The sequence below is a fragment of the Amblyraja radiata genome, chromosome 9, assembly GCF_010909765.2.
Source record: "Amblyraja radiata isolate CabotCenter1 chromosome 9, sAmbRad1.1.pri, whole genome shotgun sequence".
Classification (NCBI taxonomy): domain Eukaryota; kingdom Metazoa; phylum Chordata; class Chondrichthyes; order Rajiformes; family Rajidae; genus Amblyraja; species Amblyraja radiata.
This window is the reverse complement of record NC_045964.1, coordinates 11,194,124-11,207,525: the sequence shown is the minus strand read 5'-3', so window position 1 is coordinate 11,207,525 and position 13,402 is coordinate 11,194,124. Positions and strand designations below refer to the sequence as shown.

General features: G+C 43.9%; 1 protein-coding gene across 1 annotated transcript in view; it reads left to right on the top strand.

Moving 5' to 3' along the window:
* rad51b (RAD51 paralog B) overlaps positions 1-13,402 on the top strand; it is a 529,843-nt gene that overhangs the window by 113,280 nt on the left and 403,161 nt on the right. The window lies entirely within an intron of this gene.

The window sequence follows — 13,402 nt, the reverse complement described above, 5'->3', positions numbered from 1 at the left end:
CCTTTCACCACACAGAGACTAGGTTCAGAGGTATTATTGGAGAAGCACTGAAAATAGCCACATTATTTAATGTGTAGATAGGTCGTTTTCACACCTTACCCCTCCATATCTCTAGACTCCCTCTCCCCTGCCTCTCAGTCTGAAAAAGGTCTCGACCCGAAATGTCACCCATTCCTTCTCTTCAGTGATGTTGCCTGTCCCGCTGAGTTACTTCAGCATTTTTTGTCTATCTGCACATTATTTAATGACATGAATAGCTTTGTAGGATACAATAATCTCTCGCCACTGAACTGTAGTTTCTTTACTTCTTATCTGTGCATGTCACTGGCTAGGCCACCATGTTACATCCGTACCAAAACCTGCCAAGACTGAGTGCCTTGTTCAGTCGTTTCTGAGGGCAGTTAAGAGTCAACCACAGTGGTGGATCTGGAGTTATAATGGTGTATGAAAGTACTGCAGATGCTGGTTTAAACCGAAGATGGACTCAAAAAGCTGGAGTAATGCCCCTGTCCCACTTAGGAAACCTGAACGGAAACCTCTGGAGACTTTGCGCCCCACCCAAGGGTTCCGTGCGGTCCCCGGAGGTTGCAGGTAGTTGCCGGAGGTTGCAGGTAGTGGAAGCAGGTACAGAGACTGACAAAAACCTCCGGGAACCGCACGGAAACCTTGGGTGGGGCGCAAAGTCTCCAGAGGTTTCCGTTCAGGTTTCCTAAGTGGGACAGGGGCATTACTGTCAGACTGACTGAAGAAGGGCCCCGACCCGGTAAGTCACCTATTTATTTTCTCCAGAGATGCTGTTTGACCTGCTGAGTTACTCCAGCTTTTTGTGTCTATCTTTGGAGTCATATATGGGTCAGATCCAGTATGGACAGTCCATTTTCTTCCTTGACTGAAGCACTGACCTACATTGCACGCTCAAGTCCTGCGGTGGACCTTAAACCCACGACCTTCTGTTTCCAAGGAGAATGCTGCCACTGAGCCAAGCCACATGAACCGCAACTGAAGAATCACATTGGATGGAGTAATTAGTGACTAGGGAAGCTGGGGAGGCTGGGAGACTTTCCGGTGGAACTTCCAGGCAGTTAAACCTCTGGTTTGGCACAAGCAAGAGGATTCAGTTGTGGGTCGGTGACTCACATTTGAGTCATGTTTATGAGTTCAAGTCCCTCTCTGGAGACCCAAGCACATAATCTAATTGAATGCTTCAGTGCTATGCTGAGCATACCATTGATGTTTGTGCGAGCTTGCTCTGCACACATGTTGATTGCCAGGTTACCTGCATTGCATTACTGGTGGCATTTAAGTAAATATGTTCTCAATATGGGGGGTGGGGGGGGGGGGGGGGGGCAACATGAGTTTGTGAGAGTCAGTGTTCAAAAAAATGAAAATATTTTTCATCTTCTAGTGTGCAATCCGTAGTGGTGAGTGTATGGCATTGATTGCAGATCCTTGTGTTCTGAGTTATGCTTCAGTCATTTTGAATTGCGGACTTTGAAGTACAAATCTGTTTTCTACTGGCATAGTTCACATTTTCCATTGACGTTGCCAACCTTCCCCTGTGGTCCATCACTCGCTTGGCATATTTGCTTTACGTTGAAAAGAGAACAGCACAAGTGCTGATACTGAGTTCCTCCCCCTTCCCACTGACCCAAAGGCAGATTACCATTCATCCCCAGCAACCCTTGCCATTCTCAGTATCAGGCTCCTGCTTTGCTGAGGGTGACTGGTCTTGCAAGTTGCTTGGCCCTCACCATGAGGCACAGTCACCGTGGCACCACCATTATCCGCTGGATCTCTGGCAGGGCAGAAGAAAAACAGCCACACGTTGCATTTGGTCTCGTCGATACCTTGATTATCGTAGCTACTTGACTGACCTATTGGATGAGTTAAACCCAGTGAGGAACTTTCAAAGTGTGGTCATTGGTGTAATGCAAAAAGCGCAGTTTTCACGAGTTGAAGATCTCAAACAAGGGGAAGTAGTTAAAAGGTCTGAAGATAGGCACAAAAAGCTGGAGTAACTCAGCAGGTCAGACAGCATCTCTGGAGAAAGAGCTGGTTACTTAGAACTGGCTGCTGGAGGTCTAGAAATGTCTTCTCTCGTGGTGTCGTTCCCAGACAGTGGTGGATGTTAGAACATTAGAAATACCTACGGTGGAGATAAAATACATTGTTGGTAACCGAGATGCAGTGGAAAACATTATCTAGTCAAATCATACTATACAGGGGGTAGACAAAAATGCTGGAGAAACTGAGCGGGTGAGGCAGCAACTATGGAGCGAAGGAATAGGTGACGTTTCGGATCGAGACCCTTCTTCAGACTCTGCCTTCAGATTCCAGCATCTGCAGTTCTTTCTTAAACATACTAAACAGGAGTATAATCGCAAGCAATGCACAAGTACAGCAGGTAGTACAAAGTGAAAATACCAGAGTGCAGAATATAGTGTTAAGCTAGGGAAAAGGTACACTTTGAAAAAAAGTGCAAGGGCTACAATGAGTTAGATTGGGAGATCGGGATTACACCGTTAGTGTACGAGAGGTCTATTCAGTGGTCTGACGACAGCGGGGAAGAGGTTATTCCTGAATTTGAAAGGTGGAGAAATTGAGGACACAGAAGAGGTGTTAAGCCTAGCGTAGATCAACCATGATCATATTGAAATCTAGCTTGAGGGCCTTGTGTCTGATTCCTGCTCCTACTTTCTTGTGTTCTTTTGTGGATAAGTATAGCTTTATTGCAGTGCTTATTCAAGTTTCCATTTTAGCCCTCTGTTAATCTCTTCAATTTGGCCCAGTTGGATCCTTCTTTTAGCAAGTACCAGCATCTTCAATTGGGGATGAATGAGGAAGGGGATAACCATAATCTGTTCTCCTTGTCTCTTTGTTTGCTTTCTCCAAACTGCACAACAGGCTTTCCCAAATAATAAGAGTGCAGTTTGCAACTGGGCCAAAAATTAAAGAAAACCTCATCTTTCGTTAACATCGGGCAGCACGGTGGCCCAGTGGTGGAGTTGCTGCCTTACAGACCTTACGACGCTTACAGCGCAGGAGACAGAGTTTTGATCCTGACTACGGGTGCTTGTCTGTGCAGAGTACGTATGTTCTCCCCGTGACCATATAGGTTTTCTCTGAGATCTTAGGTTATCTCCCACACTCCAAAGACGTACAGGTTAGTGGGTTAATTGGCTTGGTATAAGTGTATATTGTCCCGAGTATGTGTAGGATAGTGTTAATGTGTGGGGATTACTGATCGGTGCGAACAGGGTGGGCCAAAGGTCCTGTTTCTGCACTGTATCTCTAAACTAAAACTAAAAAATCTCTCAGAATCTGAGCATTTTTTGACCAAAGAAACAGCCTTGAAGTGTAGTCATGATTGAGATATGGAAGTCACAGAGTCCAGCCCAAGAGTCCATTTGCACCATTGTGCTATGCTAGTTATTGGAATAAAATATCCATTCATATCACAAATCTTTCCAGGCGTTCATCCAACTTTTTTTTCAAGTTATTGTTGAATTTCCTTCCATCTGCACGTTTAAAAACGGCGTGTGATTTAAAAAAAAAATTGTCCTGGGTCCAATTTAGTATTGAAAATGGTTTCACATTTATTCTGCCAAAACACTTCATGGATTTTTAACATGTTCGTCAAATTTGCTCTGAACCTTCCCTGCTACAGCTGCAGGTTTTGTAGCCAGGCAGTCTTGGTCCAAACATCGGAAAAAGAGCCGAATGTTCAAGTGACAAGAGAGCGATTGGCTTCAAGTATGAATGAGTGTGGTATTAGGGGGCCTTAGTCAAACTGAAGTTTGTGAGGATCAAGGAAAACCCCATTGACCAAGCACAAAGGAAAATTATTTAGCTTGTTGGAGGTTAACCATCTCGCCCTCAGGACGCTTCCGATATTGGAGGAAGAGGATCGTGTTTTAGATATCTCAAATTGGGCAAAAAGATTTGGCAAAATTCACATCAGCAAAGTAATAATAACATGGTCTGAAGAAGGGTCTCGACCCGAAACGTCACCCATTCCTTCTCTCCAGAGATCCTGCCTGTCCCGCTGAGTTACTCCAGGATTTTGTGTCTATCTTCTGTTTAGACCAGGATCTGCAGTTCTTTCCTACATAAGTAATGATAACAAATAGACTTAACATTGAGAAATCCAAACAGCAAGATGGTTTCCATCCCAGAGTCTTTCAAGCCACAGTTTCAAAAAATTATAGTGGTATAACCATAATCTTTGAAAGCTTTCTCAGTTTGGGAAGGATTCCTTTTAGGTTCGAAAATGTTGTAATGCCACACACCAGATCAGAAATGTAGGAGGGAATTATAGACCAGTGAGCTTAATGTATGTTGTTGGGGAAATTACTGCAGCCCATAATTATGAATATAGTGATTAAGCACCTTGAAAACTCATTTTTAATGAAAGATCATAGTTTCTGCCTGATGAACCGGATTTCTTTTTAGTATATTTGAAGAGGTGAGTAGTAGCCAGGTTATTGATGTGGAAGCGATTTGATAACGTTCTTTGAAACATGGAGCTCGTGGAATTGAAGGCTGAATTTGAGCAGGGTGAATTTGAATTAAATTGGTAGAATTGAATTTGAACAGGGTGGAAATTTAGCTAGGGAGAAAGGGACGAGGTAGAGCGGGGGGGGGGGGGGGGGGGGAGAAGGGGAAGGGGAGACATAGACATATAATGGGCAGACAATCAGATTTAACAATATGTGACTTGTGATGTCCAACAAGGATCTGTATTGGGCCTTATTTTTTAAAGATTTATAAGTGTTGCAGATGAGATAGAAAGCCACATATTTATGTTTACTAGTTACACAAAGGCGGGTGACTTCGTAAACAGTATAGATGGAGGGTTTAAATTACAAAGGGATAGCAATAAATTGAGTCTATGGATACAGTTGCAGGAAATGGGCTTCATTTAACACAGATGTGAGGCCATTCACTTTGGACCCGAAGAAGCAAACAAAGTACCTCCTAAATGGTGAAAAGCCAGAAGTAATGGAGGTAGGTATAAAGTGACATGATTTATATTCTATACTAGACTAAGTGGGACCCGTTGGGTCACATGTTCACACGGGAGGGCTGGTCCCCCAACGCAATATTCCACCTCTCCACCAATTCCAATATTGATGGCCAGTGGGGGGTGGGGGGGGGGGGGTTCTGGAGCGCTAGTATGGGTGTTGTGCGCTGAAGGGACTGGTTTACAGAGGGCTAGTATGGACATTGTGGGCCAAATGGATTCTTGGGGTGGCAGCTCAGTCACTCAACTCAGTCACTTGACAGGAGAGAGATTCTCAACATTTTTTAAACACGAATAACACTTTTATTTTTCATTCATGGGAAGAATCCTCTGCACCTGATGAGCGGAGGGGGACTGAGTAAGGTGGCCAAAAATCACAGCCGTAAGTGGTAGCGTTTCATCTAAAATCAATATACAGTGCAAACAGGAAGTTGTCAAGTTTAGACTTTTAATCATATGCTTTATTTCAAACCAACCACCACCAACCATTTGCTGTGCTTTATTTCAAACCAATCACCACCAACCATTTGCTGTGCTTTATTTCAAACCAAGCACTACCAACCATTTGCTGTGCTTTTTCAAACCAACCACGTTTTCATTTGCAAACCACATTAAGGGCACTCAAGGTTAGTAAAACCACACTCACAGTTTAGTAGACATGTGTTCAGTGTAATTCACAGCTCAGACTGAGAGACGTGACCCTCTCGCTCCCCCATCTTGCAGAGACTGACTGAGGCACTCAACACTTCCGGGTTTTATAGTCCCTCAGGAAGTGGCATGGCCTTCAGGAGAGAGAATCTCAACACTTTTTAAACACTAATAACGCTTTTATTTTTCATCAATGGGAAAAATACTCTTGTCCTGCGCAGCGGAGGGGGACTCTGAGTAAGATGGCCAAAAATCACAGCCGTAAGTGGCAGCTTTTTTTCTAAAATCAATATACAGACAACAGGAAGTGGTCAAGATCAGACTTTTAGTAATATTTTAGTAGTATTTAGAGAACTAGTCCTTTCGGGAAAGAAATTAAGGGGCCTGTCCCACTTAAGCAAGTTTTCAGGCGACTGCCGACGACTGTCAAGTTGCCGGCAGTCGTCTGAAAAACCGGCAACTGGAATGGCAATTGTCAGAGTTGAACACACACATGTCACTCCCTTCACCAGCCCGTTATGCAGGCGGGGGACAGGGCAAGCGGGGGAGCGCTGTCTGAGTGAAATTCCCACAGTGCAACGCCAAGATGCTATAGATAACAGGAAGGTTGGCGCTGTAATTAAGACGGTTAAAGCACAGTGTATGGTAAGTCCTTTAAAAGAGGGGGAGAGAGGGGGAGAAGGAGGGAGAAGGAGTGGAGACAACTTTTAAGAAGCCAGAGATACACGGCAGTGAAGCTCGGCGGACATTAACATTACCGGTCGTATATCCTTGGGTCTGAAAACTACTGCTTACGTTTTTTTCCCTAAATGAGCCAATGAAATTCACCGGTCAGTACCAGCTACAACCGACGAGAACCTTCGACCTCCTGGCGACCCTCCTACGGCTCGAGGATTCTCGCTACTCTCCATGGCGGCTTCATTCTAGTCGCTGCTAATTTTTCAACATGGTGAAAAATTTGTGGCGACCATAATGAGGCCCGACTAGTTCCCAGAATGCAGGAACTCCTCACGACCATGATGGCGACTCCCCGGCAACCACCCGCAAACATGTGGCGACCATGTGGTGACTGCATAGTCTCCTGCAGTCGCCTAAAAAGTCGCCTAAGTGGGACAGGCCCATAAGAATCATCTGCGCACACACAGCATAGTAGCAATGTGGGTTTTTTAAAAAACTCTAAACAGTAAATTGATGGTGAATCCATTATTAAAATTCAGAGATTATTGCATTTTATCTTGGCCAATATTATTAGTGATTTAGGCAATGATAGGGGATGAGTACATGAAGATAGATTACAGATCAGTGATGGCTGGACAGCATCAAAAAGCCAAGAAGCTCTTGTTCCTTTCATCCAGTGCCAAGTCCCTCACCATCACCATCCTGCAACTACAGTGGAAATGTAACTGGATCACCCACCTAAATGCTGTGGATATAATAGCAGGGACTCAGCCTGAATATCCCAGAGTCATTAACTTGCCCATATTTTCTTCACCATTTATATGGCAAAAGCTCGGCGTGTCATGGAATACTTTCCAGTTGAACCCTCCAGTAGAAGAACAAACTGAGTGGTGGAAACCCTCTCAGCTGCTACTCTATCCACCGCCCTAAATGTTTGCTCCCTCCAATACTGACGATGTTAGCTGCATAGGGTCCCATTACACATGTATATTTACAACGATGTTGCTAGGCCTCTGGGTGGGCTGAGCTATAGGGAAAGGTTGGGCAGGCTAGGATGTATTCCTTGGAGTGCAGGGGATTGAGGGTGATCTCATAGAGTGGTATAAAATCATGAAGGGAATAGATAGAGTGAATGCACTGAATCTTTTATCCAGGGTAATTGGGGTCAAGAACTAGAGGAGACTAAGGTACGAGGAAAAATATATTTAATAGGAACCTATGAGACAGCCTTTTCACTCGTGGGTAGAGAGTCGTGGGTATATGGAATGAGTTGCCAAATGAGGTATTGGGATAGGTACTATAACACCAATGGTAATAAGTCTGAAGAAATCCTTTGGCGAGTGGGAGGAAACCAGAAGAAATCCACGCGGTCACAGGGAGAACGAGAGTAGCCAAGCTCAGGATTGAACCCAGGTCTCTGGTGCTATGAGGCAGCAGTTTACCACTGTGCCACCCATTAAAAAGACTCTTGGACAGGTATATGGATTGGAAAGGTTTAGAGGAATATGGGTCAAATGCATGCAGATCAGACTAACTTAGATGGAGTATCAACATAGTCGGCATGGATGAGTTGATCCTCAGGTCCAGTTTCCATGCTGTATGGTTCTATGCTTCTATGTACTGCAGAACTGCAACTCACTGAAGTGTTTTTGATAGTGTCTTCAATACCCCTACCATTTAAACCAGCCAGAGCAAGTAGAAGCCTGTGTTGTCTCTGTACTGTACACTGACAATGACAATTAAAGTTGAATCTGAATCGGAATCTGAAATACTAGCTTGTCCCTGCCAGTTCCCTTCCGAGTTGCACAGCATCCTACTTTGGAAATACATCACTACATTACACTGAGTCAAAATCATAATGTGCTCTCAAACAGCATCGGAATAGCTGACCACCAACATCTCAAGGGTGGTTATGTAGTTTAATTTTAAGATACAGTGCGGAAACAGGCCCTTCGGCCCACCGAGTCCACACTGACCAGCGATCCCCACACATTAACACTACCCTACACACACTAGGGACAATTTTACATTTATAACCAAGCCAATTAACCTACAAACCTGTACGTTTTTTGGAGTGTGGGAGGAAACCGAAGATCTCGTAGAAAACCCACACGGTCACGGGGAGAATGTACAAACTCCGTACAGACAGCACCTTTAGTCAGGATCGAACCCGGGTGTCTGACTCTGTAAGGCTGTAGCTCTACCGCTGCGCCACCATGCTGTCCATTTACTGGTGGACTTACTGTGTCCAGAATGAGTGAATCTCTGAAATGAAATCCACCAGATCTCCTGCTTTTCTGCTGTTATTGCATTTATTCAAATGCAGTGACCGGCTGCTGTTGTTCTTGCTTCAGCTGCAGATCTCACCATTTCTCTACATATATCCATCCATTCAGCACCTGACCTGTACCACCAGTCCTCTGGCTGAGAGGACTCTACCTCTCTGGGGCCATCCATTTGCTAGCCTATGCTTCAATAAAAAAAATCAACCTATCCTAACGTAACGCCTTTAGATTTAATCATTTGCAATCGTTTTTTTAATTAAGTTTTAAACAAAATCAAATCTCACAACCTATCGTAAAATTGAGGCACGGGAAGAGAATATTGAACAAGGACATGAGGAAAGATTGAAGTTGCCTTTGCAGGCAGACTGTTAAATCACTTCACAGGGCTCTGCCCGTTTACATGTTAAAGCTGCCTGGGAATTGTGACCTTAAGCTGTAGCTTAAGTATGTCATTATTTCAGACATGAAGATTCTCTTGAGTTTATTTCGTGACCCAACATCATATGCTGAGCATTGAATGTTCTCTTTGTTTCCAGTGTCTAGCAGTGTAGGGTTCAGTGTAAAAAAAAAATAATTCACACGAAGTATGGCATGAATGCTGTCAGTGGCCAATTGGGCTGTATGGTCCCCTGTCAGAGCCATGGGCCCTGTTGACCCTTTGCGATCATTGCAGTCAAACAAAATTCGCTTGCAGTCTTCATGCGTCTGACCATATAAGCATGGTCACTGAATTCTGGTGGAGTGCGTATACCTTATCAAATTAATTATCCACGACAAATCTCTGATCGAAAATGTATGAACAGGGAGAGTATTCAGCCTTTTGGATTTGTTCTGTTCTTCAGTTACAACATGACCCAACTGTATTTTAACGTTATTAGCTTCCCTGAAGTAAATGGCCTTCAATAACTTCCCCAACAAATATCATTTATTCTTGGTCTGCAGAATTTGTTTGATTTCCGAAGCTTGTTCGGTGCTCCCAGATTTCCACTGCTATATGTGTTGGGGTGATTGTGGTAAACGTTGAGGACTGTTCCAGAAGGTTGTATGTGCCTTTTATAAGGCATGTGAAACTGGAAGTAAAATTGAGGCTATCGTACTTTCTATAGCAATCAATATGGCCGACAGGTGTCCTGCTGCGCTTGAGTTTCCGAGAGTATTAAGTTAACTAGGTTTCCAATGCCAATGGCTTTGAATAGATGTTGGCAGCTGTGTTTGTTCAATGACCTCATTGTGATAATATGAAGTTTCAGCTCCTAGTCTTATGTGAAAAGTTGTTGCCACATCTATACATAGCTTGAAAGTCAAGGCCACAGCTTAACAAAACAGCAAGTGTTGCTGTTGTTTTGTCCTTTTTTTCTCTGATGATATTCAAATAACTTTGGTTTGTTTCGGAGTGAGCGTTGAGTGAAAATATCATTGTTCTGTGTCAAACGCGCTGTTAGTCGTTTAGTGTGTGAGTTTTGACCTGTGTGAGTGCTGATAGAAGATAGACACAAAATGATGGAGTAACTCAGCGGGACAGGCAGCATCTCTGGACGTTTCAGGTCGAGACCCTTCATAGATTTTGATTTAGATTTAGAAATTGGTTTGGGGATCAAAGAATCCAGTGGAGAGAAATATTAGTGGCAGAGTTTCCAAGATTGACCAGCTCGGCGACATGGGTGAAAAAACAACATGAGTGATATTGGTCATCACGAAAACATTGGAGCTTTGTTGATGAGGATAAACAAGTATATTTTGTAAATTATTCAGGTTTCTCTTTTATGGTCCAAAGCTCGAGTGCTCTCTGATGTCCCCCTCAAGCGGTCATGTTTGAGTCTGCTCTTAACCATCATCCTCGTTAAGTTTTCATACGTGAAAACAATTACAATTCAGGCATTTCTAAGATCCCCTGGAATATTTTTTCTCCCCAAGTAAGGGAAGTGACGTCGTGAAAAAATCAACTTGTTGGGGGAATTTAACACGTCAGGCAGCATCTGCGGAAGGAATGGTCACAATGTTTCAGCTTGCGACCTTTCTTCATACTGATAGGAGTAGGGGGGGAGAGCAGGGGGGTGGGGGGGGGGGGCAGAGTAAAGCCTGGGAAGCGATAGGTAGGTACAGGTGAGGAGGGTACAATTGGCAGAGGGGTGGAGCAAAAGGTATAGGTGAAAAAGAGCCAAAAGGGTGTAAGATGAGGAAAGAGATGTGAAATGTAAAGTTGGAGGAAAAGATACGGGTGGAATGAGAAAAAGGTGGGGAAAAAAGGAAATTGGAGAACGTGGGAATGGGAGATGAAGGTGCAAAGGAGGGGGAAGAGCATGGTGACTGATGTGATGAGAGAAATGTGAGCACTGGGTTGGAGGGGCAGGGATAGAGGGGGGAGGGATATTACTCAAAATTGGAGAATTCAATGTTCGTATTGTTAGATTGTAAGCTACCCAAGCGGCATATGAGGTGCTATTCTTCTAGTTTGCTTGTGACCTCACCGGCAATGTTTTAGTTTTTAGTTTAGTTTAGAGATACAGGACAGTAACAGGCTCTTTGGCCTACCGAGTCCTCACCGACCACCCCGTTCACTAGCACTATCCTACATACGGGGGACAATTTACAATCTTCACCAAAGACACTCAACCTACAGACCTGCACGTCTTTGGAGTGTGGGAGGAAACTGGAGCACCTGGAGAAAACTCACATCATCACAGAAAGAACATACATACTCTGTACGAACAGCACCTGTAGTCAGGATCAAACCCGGGTCACTGGCACTGTAAGGCAGCAACTGTACCGCTGCGCCACTGTGCTGCCCTTGGAGGAGGCCAAGGACAGAAAGGAGGGTATGGGAAAAGACGTTAAAATGGTTTGCAACTGGGAGCTCTAGCCGGCCTTGGCAGACAAAGTGCAAGTGGCTAGATTTACATAAATCTTCTTTGTGCTCTTTCCATCTTAACAAATATCCTTCCTCTAGCACTGTCACCCCAAAACTGAACACAATATTCCAAATGTGGCCTCATCAACATTTTGTACAACTGTAACATAACTTCCCAGCTTCTGTACTCATTACCCTGATTGATGAAAGCCAATATACAGCTGCTCCTTGACCTACGCTGGGTTTACGTTCCGATAAACCCATCGTAAATGGAAAATATTGTAAGTCGAAAGCGCATTTAATACAATTTGATCATGCGACCGTAAGTGACGTACGGCTCGCTGCCGTTGCCCAGGGTTTGCACCATTGTAAAGTCAGATTCTCGTAAGTTGAAGCATCGTAAATTGGGGAGCATGTACTGAATGCCTTCTTGACCACTCTATCCATCTGTTACACCACTTTCAAGAAACGATGTACCTGCATCCCTAGATTCTTCTACTCTACACTCCCTGGAGTTCTGCTATTTACTGTGAAGATCCTGCCCTGGTTAAATTTTCCAAAATGCAACACCTTGCATTAATCTCCATTAACTATTACTCAGCCCACTTGCCAAGATCCTGGTGTAATTTTTGATAACCATCTTTGCTAACTACAGTACCACCCACTTTAGTGACATCTGCAAACTTACTAATCATGCCTTGTACATTCTCATCCAAATCATTGAAATAAACCACAAACAGCGATGGGCCTAACACCGATCCCTGAGGCACACCACTAGTCACAGGCCTCCAGTATGAAAATCAACCTTCCACCATCACCCTCTGCTTCTTTCCATGAAGCCAATTCTCTATCCAGTTGGCTAACTCTCCATGACTCCCATGTGATCTAACCTCCCAGCACAGCCTATCATGTGGTACCTTAAGAAATGACGCTGAAGTTCATATAGACAATGTCTATGGGCTTGCCCTCTTTAATCTTTTTCAAATAACTCTTTCAGATTTGTAAGACACTATCTCCCACAAAAGCATGGTGACTATCCCTAATCTGCCCTTGTTTATCCGAGTATATATTATCCATCAGAATCTTCTACAGTAAATTGCCTACCATGGATATTAGGCTCACAGGTCTATAATTCCCAGGCTTTTCTTTGCGAAGCATTTTTAGTAGAGGCACAACATTAGCCACCCTCCAGTTTTCCTGACCTCACCAGTGTCTAATGATGATTCATGTACCACAGCCAGGGTGCCTGCAATTTGTTCTCTTGCTTCCTACAATGTACTTGGATATATTTGATCAGTCCCAAGAGATGTATTTACCTTCATATGCATTAGGATGCTCAGTACCTGCTCAACCGTAAAATAGACGGTCCTCAAGCATCTCCATTAACTGTCCAAGTTCTCCTGTCTTCATGTCTTTGTCAATGGTAAAATCAGAGGAGAAATACTCTTTGAAGACCTTTTCCTGCTTCTGTGTCTCCAAAAAGAGATGCCTGCTTCATAGGTTTCAGTGGAGGTCTAGTTTTCTCTCTAGTTACCCTCTATCCTTTTATGTACATAAAATGTCTTGAGACTTTCCTTAGCTTCTCCTGCCCCCTTTTTGCCCTCCTTATATCCTTAAAGCGAATGCGAATGTGAAAGCGAATGGCATGTTGGCCTTTATAACAAGAGGAATCGTATATAGGAGCAAAGAGGTCCTTCTGCAGCTATACAGAGCCTTAGTGGGACCACGCCTGGAGTATTGTGTGCAGCTTTGGTCCCCTAATTTGAGGAGGGACATTCTTGCTATTGAGGGAGTGCAGCGTAGGTTTACAAGGTTAATTCCAGGGATGGCGGTACTGTCATATGCTGAGAGAATGGAGCGTCTGGGCTTGTACACTCTGGAGTTTAGAAGGATGAGAGGGAATCTAATTGAAACATATAA